At 48.4% G+C, this 18,223-nt stretch overlaps 1 protein-coding gene across 2 annotated transcripts in view; it reads left to right on the top strand.

Annotated features, from left to right (window-relative positions):
• The window catches only part of PASD1 (PAS domain containing repressor 1), an 88,979-nt gene that overhangs the window by 28,727 nt on the left and 42,029 nt on the right, over positions 1 to 18,223 (top strand). The window contains exon 1 of one of the 2 annotated variants that reach the window (XM_027465338.3): positions 13,494 to 14,147. The exons of the other annotated variant lie outside the window; for it this stretch is intronic. The gene's annotated coding sequence lies outside the window, so the exon portion shown is untranslated. Of the gene's footprint in view, positions 1 to 13,493; positions 14,148 to 18,223 lie in introns of those variants that run through there. 2 annotated transcript variants of the gene reach the window in all.

Below are 18,223 nucleotides of genomic sequence, written 5' to 3'. Positions count from 1 at the left end.
TTGCTGATGCCTCATGGCTCATGTGATGATTTGTCCAGAGTCCCCCCACCCTGATGCTTCACTGGGATGTTTTGGTCCAGATATGGATCTATCCAAACACAGATTCTTTGGCTGCCTTTGGGTACAGGTAAAGAAATGCTGTGAATCCCACTATGCCCCCACCCAGCCCCCAGATGGAAAATCTCCTCTGGCTGCAGGCCTGAGTAGCAGGCGGGCAAGAGAGCAGAGGCTCTGCAGAGCACTATGCACAGTGCCTGAAAAATAGGTGGGTTTCTGACATGAGGCAAACTGGTGGCTTCCCCACAGCCACGTGTGGAGATGGAGATCCCCAGAGACATGGCAAAGGGAAAGAAAACGTGACTCCAGTCCCCTCGGTGTGGAAGTGATCTGTTTTTGTGAGGCCTGTGGTGGAGGTGGGCTCCTGGTTTTGAAGCAGAGATGCTGAGTGGCAGAAGTTCCTGAGTAGGCTGAGAGAGCATCCCCTGAGACAGTGCCCAGCGACTGAAGTGATCAGCTCTTGAGCAATGTGTGTAACGAGCGATGAAAAGATAATTGTCAGCTCCTTTGGGCACAGTGGTGTATTTATAGAAACAGCCAGCCACATCAATCCAGCCCATTTCATCAGGCCAAACCTCACTCCGTTCCTGTTACCAGAGGAAAGGATGTTCCCCTGGTCTGCCTGAGTTGCTAAATGTCCAGGGATGCTCCTCCTGTGCCGGGACCTACAATTTGGCTTTGCCAGAATGATTCTACCTCGGCAACGTATTTGGGCTGTTATGGCCCAAGGAGGGGAGCCAACACCCTGTGCAGGGCAGCACACACAAGTCATTGCCATGGGGAACCAGTATCACTTTCCTTCCTGTGCCTTTATGTAAAACTGCACTTTACTGATGATGAAAAGTGGAACGTAGCCAAGCATGGGACTGAGGTGAAGAACAGCGGCACACACACTGCTGTGAGGCTGATCTATTCCAGCAGCCCAGCTTTTCCTGTTCAGGCACTACTTCCAAGGCTGGAGCACCAAAGTAGCTTCCTCTTGTTGGCTGTGATAGCTGTGCTAGTGGAGACTGCATCTTCCTCTATTTTCGTGCCTTTATTGCAAGTGGATGACTCTGTTCCGCAGGTGCTGCAATCCAGAGGTGATGTAGGTTAGTGCTGTGCTTGATTGCCCTCCTGACCGATACATTTTGTGAATGTTTTTGTTGAGTGTGTTTAGTCATAGGTATGGCTGTGCCACATCTGGAGTTATTATCTGTAGAAGAAAAGCCCACTTGTGCTGCTAGGTTATATAAAATGGAAAGAGCTTGAAAGACATAGGGCAATAGCACTACCATTATCTTTTTAGCTTTACGTTTGTGTGAAGGAGAGATTTAAAATTGCACTTACATAAAAGAGCTGCAGGCATGAATTGAGGATACTGGGTTGAACTTCAAAATGAAGAACGTTTAAGTTACTAAATTTCTACCTTAAAAGCAACTATGAAATAAATGAACATAGCTATGTATTAACTGTAAAGTCTGGTCTGTTTGAACAAAAAGCAGTCATTTAGCTCAATTTGGTAATTGCATTAATAATGAAAGCCTAAACGTAGGTTTTTTTTTTTTTTCCTATTTAAACAGAACTTACCCAGTTTTGAATTAGTCTGCAACTGGCATATTATAACAATAATTAGTAACAATAATTGATTGTTACTATTAAAAATAATATTATTAATAATAACATCCTTGTAAAATATCATAGGAAATGGCCTATTAGATTTTGCCACAATTCACCCTAAAAAACCTCTTTTCTGCCCTGCATTTCTGGGAGAAGAGCTCGTGTAATTTCTAGTAATTCTGGACTGGAGGCAGAAGTTCTCATTTCCAGTGAACTCCAAAATAATTTGACTGAGGCCAACGATAACTCTTAGAAATAGTAACTCCCACCTTCACAATGCCTTATCGGTGTTAATGAGTACTTCCCCATACAAGAATAGCTCAGTAGTTATTATAATGGCAATTTTAATGACAGGTTGAATTCCAAATGCTTTTGCAGATGGAAGTGTTGTGTTCAGTGTTGCACTGCGGAGGCACTTCCTAGATACCAGTTTCAGGATTAGGTTTATTAGTTTTATTCTGGAATTGAATGGATTAATTAACTGGAGAATGCATGGATCTTCTCATTGTATATGATATTTACTCTTCTCTAGTATCTTCTCTACTTCTTGCCTGTTCAACTGGTGCATTTAGGTCTCAGCTCATCCTTTTAGAGGATAATGACAGGCTGCTCAAGGCTGCCTACATTAGACTGCTGTGTCTAGGCTGATTGTGCCCCAAATTGAAGGGTATCAATTAATTTTGGCAGGGTCTGAAATACGTTCTTTCATTAGCACCAACCTGGTAAGTTGCACCAAGTTCAAACTTGTGGAGCTGTAAAAAAAAAATCATGAATTCCATTCTGTAAGGGTAAAGAGTGAGACCAACACTCTGTTTGGCCTGGTGCTAACAGCAGGTAAGAGCAGCACGATGCATGGGATGCCCCAAAAGGTGCTGATGGGTACAGACCAACATCCCACCAGCCCAAAATGCAGTGGCATGAGCCTCGGCTCTCTGCCCTCTCTCCTTCAAGTCGCCAGGACTCTCTATTGTGTTCAGTGTTTCACACACTTGTGTAGTTCCATCAGGGAACCCAATCAGCCCCATGAGTTGTACCTATCACCTTTCACTGTAAATTGGCAGATTTCCCCCTGATAAACTGACTGAGCGAGTTTCAAACCTGTTGGCTCGGCCTGTCCCTGTCCCCAAAGCAGCCTGGACTCTGCCAGCTGCTCTGTGTACCTGCCGTACACTCCAAAACAAAGGTCTAAGACTCTGAGGATGGTACATGTCATGGTACTGCTTCTTCCTAACGTATACTCAAAGCTACTCCTTCCTCCCCACTTTAACAAGATTAACTATAATAGTGAGTAGGATGAGATTCTCCTTATTATTTACTAAAATAATACTGGCAAGAAAATGCTGGCTGTATTTTGCATGATCACTTCTCAGTGTAAAATACTGCGAGGCTAAATATATTCTTCTAAGATACATGCTCTGGGCATCTGTTTTCATGCTGCGTTCTCTCTACAAGCTGCACAGAAGATGCCTTTCTTTGACATCAATGTATGCAGCGTGGGTAGATATGAGAGGAGAATTCTGCCTGAAGATTTCTGTTGTCTTTTTGTTCAATCAAAGGATATGACTCTAATTTCTCCCATTTGTAAACTGCACACAAAATGTAGTCGTACGCTTGGCTGGAAATCTCAGTTTTTACCTTTCAAGGTATTCTAAAAATAGTGCTCAGGCCCTGCAGCCCCCAGAGTTTGAATCCAGTGCTCTAAGATGCAGGGCAGACTAAGAGAGGGTGCACTCCTCATTGCACACAGCTATCGCCCTGTGCTCCCTGGAGGAGCTGATACTCACCAAAGCTTAATTCTCATTACAGTTTTGCCCAGTCTGTATTTCATGAGGACAAAGGAACAAGGGTCCCTCCTGTTGCCATTCTGGGAGGATTTTTAGGAAACCCAAGTTCTCTCCTTCCCAAAGTTCTCGAAGGGACATCTCTCTGCTCTCTTTGAAAAGTTTTACAATGGAAAAACTACCAGCTGTTTGTTCATCTTTCTTTTTCCAAGCGTCAGCCTTATGCAAAGTTTAACGTGTCTCCCCTGCAGGTCAGCAGCGCATATGATCCCACAGAGCTCCAAGGCAACTCTTTTCAGTCTTAGAGGTTGTGCTCAAACTGACCATCAAGAGTAGGCAGCAAGCCCCAGACAATCGCTTTTGGTCTTCCAAAAAGCACATTCAGTGCTTGTTTCTAGCATTGAGTCTGGGTTCTTGTCTGGCAGATCCATCACAATTTAAATTTGTTTATATTCTTCCAAAAGAGAAAGCGTCCTGATGCTGAGCCATTAAGTCCCGTTGTAGTTGTGAGCAGTGGAAAGCCTACCCAAAGAGGAAAATGATTCTTCCAAGGTTGACAGAAGAGCCCTGTCAGATGACAGTTCTCACTGTCATCTTCAGGAAGAGTCTGTCCTGTGGATACCCAAGTTTCCAGCACCCAGAATGTAAATGTATTTGCCTCTTCTTGTTAATTTCTTCTGCGCTCTTTCAATTCTGTAGCCTTCGTGTGCTGGGGAAGCTGAGCACACTGACCGCTGCTTCGGTCTGCTCGAAGGAAGCTTGCGTCGGCCTTGGTGCAGACATGGTGATGAGGGTGGCCTTGACACTTGAAGTCAACTCAAAATGACTCTGTATAAGAAGGAACAATGTTCAGAAGAAAAGGCTTCACCTTCTAATCCCAAAAAGGAACCCAAAACAAAACAAAAACAAGAGCCCATTCTTGCTTCTTCTTACAATCAATGGGGCAGAAGCCAACTCACTGATGTCCCTGGGTCTGCAAATCTGAATAAAAAGCAAACTTTCCTTGTGGAGAACAGTAGTTCTCACAGCTCCTTCTCTTCCCCAGCATGTCAGCACAACCTTAGACCTGTCGGGGCTGGGTCACAGCCAGCTTGCCCTGGTTCAAGCCCTGATCCTGGCAAGACAGTAGGTAAGCTGCTCAACCCTTCCAGCCAGCTCCAGCAGCCGAGACCTGAAATAGAAATGTACAGCCGAGGGCCGGCCACACGCTGGGAGGAGGGGTGTCCTCTGGGGGAGGAGGAGGACACCTTGCTCTGGGATCAACTCGTTGCTCTCTGCCCTCGATATGCTTTGGTTACTGCTAGCAAAAGCGACTGATGTCTGCATGGATAATGGGTTTTGCCAAAGGCAAGCAGGAAATTACAAAGTTCAGCCCCTCACACTGTAGGTCTTTATTATAAGAGGAAACATCTTCAAAAGTTGAGGCTTCCCCAACCCCACCACAGTCCATGACTCCAAACGTGTGTGCTGAAGTTTAAAGATTAAAAAAAAGCCTTAGGACTCATGTGAGCTCTGTAATGAGACGCTCTCCCTGCTCTTAGGGGCTGTAGCAAGGAGACCCTGGGATGTGATGTGAGACCCTGAGGTGTGTGATGGGTTCAGGCAGGAGTGTGGCAACAGCCCGTTCCTTTCTCATCTTTAATCAGGAGGGGGCTAACCTGGCCCCTAGAATAAAATGCTGATAGGCAGTGAAGAAGCGCACTGGGGCTCCTTATCGCCCTGTGTATTTGACCCCGTCTGCAGTTTTTGACACTGGTTCTCATACCTCAAACCTTCCCAGGAGGCTTGTTCCATCTGATAAGACCTTGCTTGCAAGAAATTAGATATTTATTTACTGAAGGGAAGACAGCTAGTATGGTTTCTGAGCTGATACAAATGTGCAAACAGTGTCTATTAGGACAGTCTATTAGGAACAGCCCATAAGGCACGCGGCCCTGGTTGAGGAGCTGGGCTGGGGACCCCAGTGTGTGTGGCTGGGCTCCCCGGGACAGGACATGGCACAGGCAGGCTCTGCCAGTGGTGTTTGGAGGCTTCAGGATGGCTTCTTCCATCTTCACCCCAAAACTGGTCTGCCCGAGGAATATTTGTCCTTTCTGACTAAGAAACCACGCAGAGATGGTGGGCGGTCAGCATGGAAAAGAGCAGTGTGGAGAGGGAGGAAAAAAAAATCAATTTGAACCAAGTCCTGAAGCTAGTTCTTTGCAGAATTTACCACCCCTGGAATCACCAGGGGTTAAAGCCACCAGTCAGGCACAACCTTCTTGGCCATCAAGGCCGCTTATTCAGATGAAATCTCGGTGTGATTTATATCTGTCTGTTACTCAGCTGAGGCAGCACATGAATAGCGTTTCGTAAGATGCTGTTAAGGGATATGTTGGCTCCTTCCAGTACGTATTGGATTGCACATCTTTAGAAACAATGTAAAACGAGGGGGGAAAAAAAATTGGAAAGTAAACTATTGCCTCCATATGTGAGTGGAAAATAATTTAATTATGAAATGAAGCTGCTATAGAGCACTGCCAAGAGGGCAAACAAATGAGAACTTCACCAAAAGGAGAAAATTGTCAGTCTTTCAGTGCATAACCATTTTGTTCTGAACAGCAGCAATTATGGAAATGTGCAGAAGAGTGTTTCACTGATGATAAATCTGCAATATGTCAAGCAATATTTGAAGATTCATATTTAATTACTGTGACTGCACAAATTAAACAGTGGAAAAAAGTTGTCAATGCTGTTTTTTAAAGCAGGGAAATGGATCTGATGCCAAGAGCAACATGGTTAACGTCGGTAACTAAAAGAGAGAGTTTCCCCACGGGCTAAACCTTGTGATGAAGAAGAGATGTCACTTATTATGCACTTTTGAACATGTTTGGAAAGGTTAAGAGGTAAATAGCCAGAACGATTACAGTCTGGGTCGGTAATGGTTTTCTCAGCCATATATTTCATCTGAGCACATTCTTTGTGTTCTGAGGCACTTGTAACTCTTGATGACAACTTGGTGAGGCTTTTTTTTTTCCCCTCCAGAAATCGTTTCAATTAGGGGGTGTGCTGGCTGTCCCCAGGGCTGCTCACAGCCTCCAGCAGAGCCCGCAGCCTGTGGTGCCTCGCATGCTGTGGTCAGAGGCACGGATGCTCTCGGAGTGCTGAAATCCCGGCAGTGCAGAGTCCATAGGGCCATCCCATCCTCTTGCAACGAAAAAGTTGTGCTAGGCCAGCCAGCACTGCTCCTACTTTTATACTCAAGCTCCTGTACTGTGTTTTCAGACACACAGAACTCATATTTGATAAATAAAAGTAAGATGTTCTCCCTAGATGTCGGCCCAAGTGGCACGGGTACAAATGCCAGCCCGGATACTGCTGTGCTGTGGGGCCTCATGTAAGCTTCCTGCCCAATTTTCTTATCTCTAAATGAAGCAGAATGGGTTTTTTTTGGAAAGATTACCTTTGCAAAGTGCTTTGATACTGAAGCGCTATGCAAGAAAGCAGTAATAAATAGTATTAGATGCCAGGCAACATCGCACTGTAAAACACAGAAGAATAGTCCCTGTGCCTAAACCCCCCCTGCTGAATTGCTGTCAAGGACACCGAATTTTGCAGGACGCATGAATGGGAGCGTTCCCTCCCGAAGATGCTGTGTGTGAAGGAGGTTGCGTGCTGCAGTTGTCATGGCGAGTATTCACGTTCCCCATAGCAACAGGAGCGGTAAAGGATTGCATAAAAAGCTGCATTAAGTGACCAGGGCACAAGTTAATTCTCTCATCAGCATCCTTAACTCGAGCACCCTTGTGTAGACGAGGCACTCCACCGAAAAGCAAGCCTTCCCTTCTGTTTGCGACACGTTTCCTCTTGGTGGTTTCATTATGATTCATCCGCCGGTCGCTGCGCCAGTGACACGATCTGTGCCGCGGCCGTACTGCTGCGTGGTGCCTGAATTAACGGGAGGAGATGATGACAGGGCAGCAAACCCGCAGGGAGGGCTGTTTTCGTCGCACTTGGTGCGAGTGCTGTCTAATGCAGGTCAGCCCAAGTTCTGCAAGTGAAAGGACTGAAGCGCTACAGGAAACAATGCACTTTTTTTTTTTTTATAATTATTTTCAGAGTCTCTCTCTTGTTTTTCCCCGGTTGAAATGGCTGCTGTTCTGCAAAACCGTCAGTGTTAAAGGCAGGCAGACGTATTAAATGGGCAGGGGGTGGATGAAAGCTGTGGAGAACTGAAAGATGCCTCTCTAACACAGCAACTACTCTTTATTTCTTTATAAATATGTTCCAAAGCAAGAGGGTTTTTTGCTTTAATCAAAAGACATTTGTTGTAAATCACCTTTTCCCAAAGAATGGTTTGCGATGTTCAGAGAAGCCCTGGTTTGGTCTGCAAAGCCAAGTTGTTCGTGTATTGTGCTGAGTGCCAAATTGTGGACAAGGCTGGGTCGAACACTAAGCCTTGATGTCCGATGGTTAATGCAGAACAACTAGGAAGCATTTTTTGGGAACCTGCCCCCGGAGGCAGACAGGACCTGGTGTGGAGGTGGCCAGCAGGACCTGTTTGTAAGCCAGGCAGGGACACAGTGGAAGGTCTTCGGGTCTGGGTGAGCAGCGTGGCAGCACCTACCTGTCCATGTGGGCACCACAGTGGGGCCAAGAAGAGAGACAAGCTGCCCAAAGGAAAAGAAAAAAAAATTCAATCTTATTTCTCACAGGTCTTGCTTCTGCAAAATGACACGAGTGTCATTGCAGTGTGTGCGTTAGACTGCTCTCTCTCCAGTCCCAAACCTGCATTCAAAAGCCCTGACCTTGATATTCCTCTCTAGAGGAGGAAATTCGGGCTGTCTTGCACACTCACTTTCTGTAGAAACACAAAAATAAGACTGCTTACAGCTACACAGCATAAACTGATTTCACCAGGGTTGTTGCCACTTAATTCAACTGGCTTTTTGCAGCATGGCTGGCGGATGAAATCTGTCACAGTGCTAGTTTCTAGCATCGTAGTCAGTTCATTGATGATGTTCAGCACCTCCTCTGCGCCCAGAAAAGCTGTGCACATTTCTGTGAGTAGAGAGCACAGTAACATCCCACGCAGTTCTGTATAATTATTGACACATTTCAGTATCGCTTAGCGGTGAAACACAGTGGTAAAGACTCGCAGACTTGCATTTTAACTTGCTTTTGTTTAGGTATGAGCTCAGCAGCACAGCACTGGCAATGCCTGACACTTTCAGTCTGCCTTGCTCCCAGGGTAAGATCTCTGCTGAAGTCGGGTCATTCGGTTTATGCATCTAGAGATTGATTTAAACCCATCTGTGTTTGTAAAAAAAGAAAAGCAGAAGGAAAACAGTGGAATGTACCCCAAAAGTGGGTTTACTTCAGTGCACTTTAGGATCAAGGACATACGATTTTCTTGTGTGTATCCTAAAAGACCATTATGGGAGGCATCTGGAGAGCTGTGCTCTGAGCTGGTGTCCCTTCTAGCTGGTGTCCCTTCTAGCTGGTGTCCCTTCTAGCTGGTGGGCTCTGGTGTCGGGGGTCCCTTGGGACACTCAGGTTCTGTTACAGACCCGCTGGCACAGCTTGTGCCTGAGCAGCCACCGCCCGACACACATATGCTGCCTGGCTGTGGTGATTTAACTTCTTGTACTGGTTGCAGCACTGGGGAAGGACTGCATTGGGCACCTTGCCTTGGAGAAGCAAACTTTGCCTTCCTTACCAGGTGAAACCAGGCGATTCCTTTTCCCATTGCATGTGGCGTTGCAGGGGGAGCACCCCACCAGCAGGGTGCTGTGTGCCTGCAGGTGCCAGCCATCCCAATGCCACTTTCTTTCCCAGTTACCAGGCTGCTGGAGGAGACTAGGACGTAGTTGGGAGCCCTCTGGCTGCAGACCAGCCTGGGCAGAGCAGAGGAGGTGAATGTCACGAGCTGGCCGTCAGACAAAAGGCAGGGATGGAGGCAGCTGCCATTGTCCCCGTCCGAGCACACTTGTATGAACAAAGCATCAGCAGAAGTATGATAGGAAATATCCACGGCTGCTGAATCCAGGGGGATTTGGCCCTTTAACAAAACTATTATTGAGTTTTTATCCTACTCTCTGCTCATGAGGCCCCTCCGTGGCTAATTATACTAATCAGAGGTGATTATTCCCCATGCCCACTTAACCCATATTTAAATACAGCAGCCTGAATTTGTCGTCAGCCTCCAGAAGATACAAACCCAGGATCAAAGCAAATGAATGCACAGGTACATTATCCTATGGGATCAAGCTAAAATGCAGCTGAAAGAGCTTTAGAGTCAGTGGATGCTCACAGGAGGATAAAGGGAGAAGGAAGTAGCCCTTCGTGCTTCTGCAAGGGTTTTTTCCCCCCCACTTCTCTGAGTTAAGCAGAATAACAAGCCACAGGAATTCTTATCAGAGAATATTTTACTCCAGTTAAGAAAGAACATTTTTTTCCTTTATAAAAATAATATTCTTTGCTTGAAGTACGATCAGCCACATTAAAAGTATTCTTTTTCCTGGCCAGATCTCTGCCTTCGGCACCTCTCAGCTTTCCAAATAAATACCAACGTGTTCCACATGCCTGCAGGTGGGCCCACTGATCGCTTTCTGGCCATGCTGCTATTCTAGCACAAGAAAATACACCCCAAACCAGGTATCTCTCTTGCCTTTACCAGAACCATCTGCAATTATTTTCTACAAAATAAGGAGCTGGATGATGGAAATTAAAACGGTTGGTCCTGAAAAGCTTTGTTGGAATTCTGTACCTAAATGGTGATTAACTCATTTGTATCCCTAATCCTTTTAAGCAGTTGCATAAAGATTCGAAGCGGCACTCAAGGATGCTCTGTGGCACAGCAAGGAGCTCCTTCCTTCCAGATCACAGGGATGCAGGGTTTCACACCAAAGGGGGAAATCCTGTTCACACTGGAGTAAATGTGGTTTTGTCTCTGCCTTCAATGGAGTTTCCGTTCCCTTTTCTGAACCTAAATGAGAATGGGATTTTACCCCTCTTCTCACGTGATTGTGGTGCAAACCTGAGCTTTATTTTTAAGTCTTTTTAAAGGTGAAAAGATGAAGTCAAAACTATATAAGCCTGGAGAACAGATGCATCTCCAGGGGGAGGAGCAGTCCCACAGCTGCAGGGTGTTGCCTGAAGCAGCGAGGTGAGCTCTGAGCAAACAGACCCCAAAAAGCAGCAGCAACATCCATGACTTCTACGGGGCACGGCAGAAGTCACCCCAAAGCCTGACCCTGGTTGTCATACAGGTGGCACCGCTGCTCCCTGCTGCACTGGGCAGTCCTTGGGCACAGGGAAGGTTGTAATGCCACTGAAGGGAATGTGCACAGCGGTTTCCAGGAGGTTTTAGTGAAACTTCAGATTTCACAAACATGCTCAGGCTGTTAGATAAGGAACTATGGGGACAAAATTTCACATTGACAAACCCTTGGGCAGAATATTTTTCATGTTAGAAGGAAATGCGACTAAAACATTCCAGAAACTTCAGCTAAATTCTTTAATTTCAATAATTATTCATCTCCCAACTTTGATTTCGTTAAATAACCAATGCCATCGTTCAGAGCCAAGAACTTAATCTGCAGGAAATTCTGTCTTCAGAGAAGATCAAAGTAACTTCAGTGGTGTTAAGCACACACCTACAGCACTTGATCCTGAGAAAAATTAAGTGCGTGTTTAAATCAGCCTGTCCCTTCTCACTGGTTCTGTGCATTAATCTAAGCCTCTGCCTAAACATTTTCAGCACCGGGATCAAGGACCCACAGAAATCTCCATGCTTGGAAAGCAGAGATCTGAAAACGTAACATGCAAAGACACCAAAACACCGCCAGGCTGCGAGGGAAGTGCCTGCTCATTCCTCTATGCCTACCTTTGCCATAATAAAAGATTGAAAGTCTCCTTGGCGATATAAACGTGGAAGATAAGTGCGTACAATAGAATGCAAAGGTGAAATAGCCCTGTTTATCAGGCACAATTAAAATGAATAGAGGATGACTAATAAAGAGGCAGTTTAAAATCTTTACACGACATGGTATCAAGGTAACAGCATTGTGCAATAGTGCCAGAACAATTCACTCCCCGTTCTGCTGGCTTCGCCTCGGACGCCTGAACCACGTCCCGGAGAAAGCTGCATGGCACCAGCCCCTGCGGATCAAGGCAAGGGTGTTTGTTCCACTTTGTTGTCTAAATCCTTCTCTTTCCTTTCAGTTTGGGTTATCCCAAGCCTCACACTTACTGATAGTGCAGGAGAGCACCGTGTTGAATTTCCAGGCACGTTCCAAAGTGAGATGGGGCTTGGGTGCTGGTTCTGCACTTGGCACTGTGTAACGCAAATGTTTCCTGGCTATGGTGTGTAATTTAAAGGCTAATTTGGACAACCCTTTGCTCCAGATGAAAGGCCAGGCATGGGAGTGGGAGCTTGCATACTGCAGCCCAAGCTAACTCTCTTTTTCTATAATTTATCCTAGGAGATTTAATTGTGTTCCTCCTTCATGTTCCCTGCTGGACTGTAGGGTTCTCCAGTGTGCTGGGACAGCCTGTAAATATATAGATATAAATACATGTATTCTTTGCTGGTTTTGTTTTCTGGCCAAAACCAGACTTCTTTTTGTTTTATAGCTGCTGACATGGCTTTGCAACACAGCATTGTTAAAAAATAACATAAACAACTCTGAGGATATGGCAGCTATCACAGAGAACAGCTAACGCTGCCCAACGCCGCAGCTTGCTGAGCAATGCAGGGGTTTTGTCTTGTCCAAAGGGCTGCTTTGCCCTTCTTGCTTAACTTTTGGAAAGATCTTGGTGTGGTTTTCATCTAAAAGAGATAATTAAAGTCATCCACATGAAAACTCATTCAGCAGTGCTACAGGAAGAGCAGTCCCTGCATTTGCTGCCAGCTGCACCTCTACCTGCCAGGAGAGTTGGTTGAAACACTTGGAGTAGAACATGAGTTCTGGTCAGACAGTCCTGTTACTCTGATTAATGTGTGCCGGGATATTCCAGAGGGTTTTGCTGCATCATACGAGTGTTGATGCTGTTTGCTGCACCTGCCACACTCGCAGGACGGGGGTGACCAGGCTATGACTCCGGGCTGCAGGGATGGCATCCCTGAAGTGTCCCAGGCACAGAGGTGACAGCAGCACCAGCACGACACGGGGCCATCGCTGTGAGCCCGGCCCCTCTGCGGGTCCTCAGCTTTAGGAGTGCAGAGTGAGATCCCCAAATGCCCCACATGCAGGCAGTGGCATCCTCCAAGCGGCTGTCACCCAGATCAGCAGGCTGCCCTGCAGAGACATATCCTAACTCAAGCGAAAAGGAGAGAAACTCCACGTTTGCCAGCTACTTGTGCCTTGCCTGGAAGAGGGCAGGAAGGATTTTTCCTAAATGGACCAGGAAAGTGCTGCCCCATTCTGTGTGACCAGGGTGTGTGCCTCAAAAACCTACTTTTAGGGGCAAAATGAGATTTGTCACTTGAGGCACAGCCACACTGCCTCGGCTCCAGTAGGAGGGCAGAAATATTACCTGGGTGCCGAGGCGCCCGCTGTCCTGTCCTCATCAATAGCAGCTGATGCTCCTCAGGGGTATTGCTGTAACAATGTCACTTCTCTTTCCTTGGTGGCACCGGGTTTATTCTTTGCCCTGTCCCCTTTGGGTTCTGCTTCTGCCCCTGGGGTCTGGTGCGGGGCCATGCAGGCGGGCGAGGAATGGGAATCCTGGCTGAGCAAAGAAAGCTGGCAGAGGGCCACGGGCAAAGATATTGGGGTCTGTGGGTGCTACATAGACTGGACAGGGGGCATTTGAGAGGGGCTAAAGGGGCTGGAACAGCCCCTAACCTGTTGGTAAGAGGGTCTGCTGCTTTGAAAGGGGGCTTGCACTGTACGGGTGCGTGCCGGGACTTCGCTCAGGGGTCCCGGCAGTGCCCCCAGCCTTGATGCCAAGAGCCTTTGGTGTCCGGTGCTTGCAGAAATAAGAGAAACAGAAACGGCTCCGCTTCCCCCTCGGCGGGCTGCGGGCTCGGGGCGCTGCGGGAGCGGGGCGGGGGGCGCAGGGAAGGAGCCGGGCGAGGAAGGAAGCAGCAAACGCTGAGCCCGTGACTCACGGTGCGGAATGACTAATGCCGGCAGGGAACAGCGCGTTTCGGGCACGGGAGCGGGGCGGAGAGCCCGCTGCGCATCGCCGAGGGGGTCGGGGAGCCCAAGGGGACTCGGGGGGCGGCGGCACCCCCTGCTCCGGCTGCGCGCCCCCCGCACCCTCTGCGCGCGGCCAGGGCCGGTCCGGAGCCCCCCGGAGCCCCCCGAAATCCCCGGGGACCGCCTGCGCGCATCCTGCGCGCCCCCCGCCGCCGCCTCCCCCGGTTCCCCCCGCGGGTGGCGGCTGCCCGTGGCCGCCGGTGGCACCGCGGCGGGAGGAGGAGCGCGCCTGTGCAGCGCCGGGAGGACGGGCCCAGCCTGCGCCGCGTTACACAACCGCCCGCCGCCACCGGGCACTTTCACAAGTCCCGCCGCGCAGCGCCGGCAGCCCTCCCGCAGCCGCTTTTGCGCCCCGCTCCGCCCGCCCTGCCCCTGCCCCGCTCGTGTCCCACCTTCCCCGGGCCATGTCCCCCCTGGGAAGAGGCAGCCCGGGGCTGGAGGAGACCCCCGGTGCCGGGGGGGCAGCGCGCAGAGGTCGGGCATGGCACTGAGAGCGGCTCCGGGACGCGCATCCTGCCAGACGGTACGTGCGAGGCGCAGGGGGGAAGGGAAGGGGGATCGTGCCCTCGGTGGGGTGGGGGACCCGCCGCCTGACACGGCCCTGGAGGTCCCGGTGAAGTTTTGGGGACGGGAGGGTCGCCAGGGGGCTGCCGGGCGGGAAGGTGTTTGGGCAGGGGACTGCTTTCTGAAAATACGGCGGAGGAAAAAGCTCCGAAGCCTTGCGCCCGAGCGCAGGATGGAAAAGGCAGGGTGCGAAGTTAGCCCTCCCCCCGGGGCTGGGGCGGCGGGCGGCTTTAGGGACCGGTTGCATGGCGAGCGGGGAATTGGGGGGGTCTCAAAGCCCCTCTCCGAAAGCTGAGCACGCCTCGAAGCCGAGCCCGGTGGTTCCCGGCTCCCGAGCCCCAGGTTGTGCTGCTGTGCACCGCCGGTGCTGCCCGACCGACGGAGATGGGGACGGGTGGCTGGAGTCGCCTCGTTTTTGGGGCAGAAGGACGGCTCGTCCCTGTCCTTGCGCTGCTGGCTTGCTGCTCTCCAGTCCCCACCAGTGGGACTGGGAACTGGGGGCGGCGGCTCTGCGTGGTGCGGGTGGTCTTCGGCGCTCCTGCGAGTGGCGGTGGGAGCAGCGGGTGGCTTCGGGAGGATGCGGTGTGACCCCCCCTCGTCCTGAACGTAGCACCACGGCGTGTACTGCTCGGTCTGGGAATTTGTTTAATTTCTGTAAACTTCCTAGGCTGCGCTGCCTTGCTGTAATTAGCCAGTGAAAAAGAAAAAAATGCATTTAGGTTTTTGATTTGCTAGAAAATGTATTCAAAAAAAAAAAAAAAAAAGAAGAGAGAGACTTTTCCTGTAACATGCTAAATCAGAGCAAATCAGCGTGCTGGTGATGGCAAATCAGCAGAGGAGCAGGGCACCCCGTGCACTGACAGCCGTAGCGGCAGCGCTCGGGGCTCCGTGGCTGCCCAACTTCTGACACACGCGAGGAGAGCAGGGGCGGTGGTGAGGCCAGAAATGGGAGCTGGTGTGGACGGGGGGCATTGGTGTCTGTGGGGCTACCCGCGTTCGCTGCTGAGCCCTCACGATTTTTCTGGACGATGTAAGAGGAAAAATGTAAATTGCCATAGGAGTGGTTACTCGCTGCTCATTTATTCTGTTCAATCAGAGAAATTAGTTGATCTAGAAGAAAAAGTAAAATTGGTTTGATTTTTTTTTTTTTATAAACTGCAAACTTCAGTGAAATTTGGCAGCAAGACCTGCAATGGTTCCTGTTTTTTAGCCACTCGGTTTATGTCTGTATTGAATTATTTCGCTGGTTTAAGGCACACATCAAGTACTCAAAAATAGCTCAGGGTTCAAAATTAAAATTAGCGAGTGAGCAGTTCATAATTAAAGTCTCATGGCGTTGGAAGCGACACTGGATTTCAGAGATGCTGATGTCAAACGCGACTTCTGCTCATTAGTAGTATCAGAAAATTGGTACAATGTCTTTACAGTTTGGATCTGGGGCTTGTCTATACACAGAAGTGGCATTGTTTTGTCCTAAATTACGCAACTACCCAAGATTCACGTGTGGTGATACAAAGGTTTTAATGCCAACATGGCTCATTCCTTTGAGACTGGGGGAGCAAGCTGTGTTCCTGTACCAGGACACCTGATCCGGGCTCATACCGGGATAGCGAGGGGTTCTGATGGAATAGTATGTCTTTAACCAAAGTGGTAAAGCATCTGAAAACCTAAACAGTGTGGACCAGTCTTGGTTGGTGTTATTAAAATGCTGTGCTTGGGTGTCCTGTATACACCTCCTTTTCCCTCGTTTCTCTGCTACTTGTGGTTGTGTGCAAGGACTCTGGCACCAAGCCCTCCTGCCCCGTGGTGGCGTGCCTGCAGCACCCTTTGGGGCCTGGTTTGTCGCTCATGTCCCACCCAAGCCCGGGTTGTAGGCGAGCTCAAGACGGTGGCGATGTCCTGCCAAGCGCCCCGTGCCCCGCTGGGCCTGCCGGCCATGCCTCCGCTCACCATAGACCCACCAGATTCGGTCAATGCACATGGGGTGCATACAATTAATGAGAGAAGTTGACCTACTTGATTTTCCATTATTGGCTTTGGCCTTGTCTACACAGAGAGATTACACCAGTTTAGTTTAAGTCCATTTTTAAAGTGATTTGATTAACCTGGTGTGACCTCGCGCACAGACGTTCTTATTTGGGTTCATGTGGACTTATTTTGGTTGAACCTGCCCTGAGTCAATTTACACAGAACTGAAATTAGCTGTGCCTAAACTGAAAGGAGAACTTGCATCTCTGTGTTATGACAACTTTTGCATGAAAGGAGGACCTTCTATAGAACCTGGCACACAGTGAAATTCATAGAACCATAGAATCGTTAAGGTTGGAAAAGCGTCCTCTGAGATCATCTGGTCCAACCATCCCCCCACCACCAATATCACCCAATAACCTATGACCCTAAGCACCAAAAAATTGCCAACAAATCTGTAGGAGACTGGAAGCTATTCATAGCAAAGTTATTAAAAATAAATAAAAAAGAGCAAAACCTAACTATCTTACCAAGACAAAAGAAGGAGTCCCAGTGATCCTGGTTGTGGGATGCCAAAAGCAGTGGCACCAGGCTGCTGCAACCATACGCCAGGCTTGCATGGCAAGGCTTGCAGCAAGGCTCTCCCGTGGCTCATCAGCTGCAGAGGAGGGGAAGTGTTTGTATCCTGTACACGGAGTCCCTACGCAGTCAAAAAACAAAAAACGTGATGCAGGGAACTATAGGCGTGCTGGTTTGAATGCAATAGTACACGGTGTCTCATGACGTATTTTGTAGGAAAGAATAATTAGACATGGAAATAATGAGGAAGAAGGATAAATTGCAACAAGATTTTATCAAAAAAATGGATTGTGCTAGACTAATCTAACATCTTTTTTATATAACAGATTTCTTAGGTGGGGTAGTGCAGGAATGTGATTTATGTGAAGCCAAGCATTTGATACCATGCCCCACAGGACAGTGTTGCTTAAAAGGAAGATGGTGGTTCAATACGAGAGCTGAGAGGTGGAGAAGGAGCTGGCTAAGCAAAAGGTACATGAGTTGCATCCAAATAAAGTTGTCTGATGGGAGACTGGTCTTCAAAGAGGGCCTTTGGGATGGAAGCGAACGGATCTGCTGCTCCCAAGGACCATCAGGATGGGGCCGCGGTGAGCTGGGGGAGTGCTGGGTGTGTGCCCGGCGGGACACGGGGCTGGGAGGTGGCCTTGGAGGGAGGAGGACTGGATTATCATATGAAAGGAATTTAGATGACTTTGTTGATTGGAGTGATAGAAATAAAATGACATTTAATAGTGCTGGGTGCAAAGTCATGCAGAGTTTTGTGCGTTGAGACCAACAACAAGAATTTCAAGTGTGAAACGGGCTCGTCACTGGCGGAGACAGAGGGCAGAGATGTGGAGGCACTGGGTGGCCCTGGGTACCTGTGGGCAAGTGGTGGGATTTTATCGTTGGTTTTATCATTGTACAAGAGCTTTCTGTTGCTTGTGGTGTAGTCTGTGGGGATACCGCATGGCTCTGGACACCCCCATCAAGAAAATGTTAGATTAGAATGGCAGGAGGGTGAGAGATATGATCACACAAATGGACTCTCTATGGAATGACGTGTGATTAAACACCTTAATTTGTTTAGCTCCGGCCAATTGAACAAATGAAGGCACAGGTTACAATAGGTCTTTTTACGCACAGCTGGGACTAAATGGCAAGAAGGAGGAAAAACTGTGTAAGTCAAAAGATAGCATCCACACGAGATTAAATTGTGTAAGTTGGTCATGAATAAATTTGAATGGGAAATTAGAAGAAAGCTTCCAACTACCTAAGGATTGAGGTTGTGTAATAGTCTTTCAATTAGGGTAGTTTTGAGATAGATCTTGATAATCTTATGAAAGAGATTATACAGTTAAATTAGAGAGTTCCTGGAGATAGGAAATTAAGTTTGCAGAATTAGCCCTTTGGTCTCCAGTATATCTGTATTTTTAATGCGAGGTTGAAAGGAGATTGGACTGGGTTTTGTTTGCACTGTTACATTAACCCCATGCATCAAGGCTTCTG

The sequence above is a fragment of the Anas platyrhynchos genome, chromosome 10 (assembly GCF_047663525.1).
Source record: "Anas platyrhynchos isolate ZD024472 breed Pekin duck chromosome 10, IASCAAS_PekinDuck_T2T, whole genome shotgun sequence".
Taxonomy (NCBI): Eukaryota; Metazoa; Chordata; class Aves; order Anseriformes; family Anatidae; genus Anas; species Anas platyrhynchos.
The sequence above is the reverse complement of the archived record's forward strand: the minus strand, read 5'-3'. Positions and strand labels throughout refer to the sequence as shown.